General features: G+C 42.5%; 1 non-coding gene across 1 annotated transcript; it reads left to right on the top strand.

Annotated features, from left to right (window-relative positions):
• Positions 1-1535: 1535 nt before the first annotated feature.
• On the top strand, positions 1536-1639 carry LOC112774012 (small nucleolar RNA R71). The gene has a single exon (XR_003188527.1). It is a non-coding gene; the product is annotated as a small nucleolar RNA R71 (small nucleolar RNA).
• The last annotated feature ends 564 nt before the right edge of the window (positions 1640-2203 follow it).

Genomic DNA, 2203 nt, shown 5'->3' with positions numbered 1-2203 from the left:
GGAAGGGTCTTCCCAGAATTATTGAAGCTTTGGCTTCTTCCTCCATATCTAACACCACAAAATCAGCAGGAAATATAAAATCTCCCACTTTCACCAACAAATCTTCAACTATCCCATGAGGGAATTTAAAAGTTCGATCTGCCAATTGGAGGGCCATTCTTCTTGGTTTGGCTTCCTCAATCTTCATTCTTCTCATCATTGTTAGAGACATCAAATTGATGCTGGCCCCTAAGTCACACAAGGCCTTCTCCACCATGACTTCTCCTATGATGCAGGGGATTTGGAAACTGCCTGGGTCCTTCAATTTCTGAGGCAATTTGTGCTGAATGATGGCACTGCATTCTTCAGTTAACAACACAGTTTCCTCATTTCTCCAGCTTCTCTTCTTGGTCATTAATTCTTTTAAGAATTTTGCATAGAGTGGCATTTGCTCTATTGCCTCAGCAAACGGAATGTTGATTTGGAGCTTCTTGAAAATCTCCAAGAACCTGGAGAATTGACCATCCTTTTCACTTTTCATCAAACGTTGAGGATATGGTGCTTTAGGTGTATAAGGCTTCAGGACCTCTTTTTCTTTTTCTTTTGTTGCGGACGGTGTAAAAGATTGTCCTTGTTCCTTGTCTCTCACATGTTCCCTTGCTTCAGCCTCTGTGGTTTCCTTTGAGATCTCCTTTAGATTCTTTCCACTTCTGAGGGTTATGGCCTTACATTCTTCCCTTGCAATAGCCTTGGCAGCATGAGGAACGCTTGTCCCAGGGGTTTGCTTAGATAAATACAAAATTTGATTTTCTAGCTTCTGGATGGCAGCTCCTTGGTTTTGCAGGTTAGAATTTACTTCTTCCTTAAAAGCTTTCAATTCGGTTATGTCTTGACTCATGGTTGCAAGCATTCCTTCTATCCGGTTTAATTGATCTTGAAATTGTTGGTTCGGATTAGGTTGGGTAGGTTGATTATTTTGGCCATGATATGATGGTTTGGAGTAAGTGTTTTGTGTGGCTTGGTATGATCTTTGGTTGGAGTTTTGGTATGTGGAATTGTTATGTTGGTTGTGGTTGTAAGGTTTGTGGTTTTGTGGTTGGGTTTGTTGGTTCCCCCCCCCCCCAAAGTTTGGGTGATTTTTCCATCCTGGGTTGTAAGTGTTGGAATGTGGATCATATGATTGCCTTTGTTGGTTTCCCACATAGTTGGCCTCTTCCCAATCACCTCCTTCAATGCTTACTTCCTCTTGATCTTGTGTGTGTATTGCAGCCACTTGCTTTGTTTCTAATTGCCTGGTAAGCTCTGCTAGTTGCTTGGCAAACACTTTATTTTGGGCTAGAATTGTATCAACATGGTTCAGCTCCATGACTCCCTTAGTGTTGTGCCTCTCTGATGCATAGTAGTACTCATTCTCAGCCACTGTCTCAATCACTTCAATGGCTTCTTCCACAGTCTTTTTCCTGTTCAATGAACCTCCTGATGAATGGTCTACAGCCTTCCTTGATTCATAAGACAGTCCATCATAGAAAATATGCAATTGCACCCAATCATGGAACATGTCTGGTGGGCATTTCCTTGTCAAATCCTTGAATCTCTCCCATGCCTCGTAGAGAGTTTCACCATCTTGTTGTCTAAAAGTCTGAACCTCAGATCGAAGCCTATTGACCTTTTGTGGGGGGTAGAAACGTGCCAGAAACTTGCTTTCCACCTCATCCCATGTTGTTAGACTCCCCCTTGGGAATGATTCCAGCCACTTAGCTGCTTTGTCCCTAACTGAAAATGGGAACAAAAGCAGTTTATAGGCATCTTCCTGGACTCCATTGGACTTCACAGTGTCACAAATTCTCAGGAATTTTGTGAGATGTTGGTTGGGATCTTCATTAGCACTCCCACCAAATGAACAATGATTCTCCACAAGTGATATTAGCTGTGGTTTGAGTTCAAAATTGTTGGCCTGAATGGGTGGTTTCTGAATGCTGCTACTACAATTCCCAGAGGTTGGGTTTATGTATGAACTAAGAACCCTCCTCTCAGGAATGGCATTGTTTCCATCAGCTCTCTCATGGTTGTGAACTTCTCTATCCATGTTGAGATCTAGAGCTTCCTCAAAATTGTCCTCAGATTCTCCTTCAGATTCTTCTTCTCCCAGTACTCTCTTCCCTCTTGCTTCCCTTCTAAGTCTATGAAGGGTCCTCTCTGGTTCGGTATATGGAGGAGTTGATGT

Source organism: Arachis hypogaea, chromosome 18, assembly GCF_003086295.3.
Source record: "Arachis hypogaea cultivar Tifrunner chromosome 18, arahy.Tifrunner.gnm2.J5K5, whole genome shotgun sequence".
Classification (NCBI taxonomy): domain Eukaryota; kingdom Viridiplantae; phylum Streptophyta; class Magnoliopsida; order Fabales; family Fabaceae; genus Arachis; species Arachis hypogaea.
This window is presented reverse-complemented; position numbering and strand designations above follow the sequence as displayed.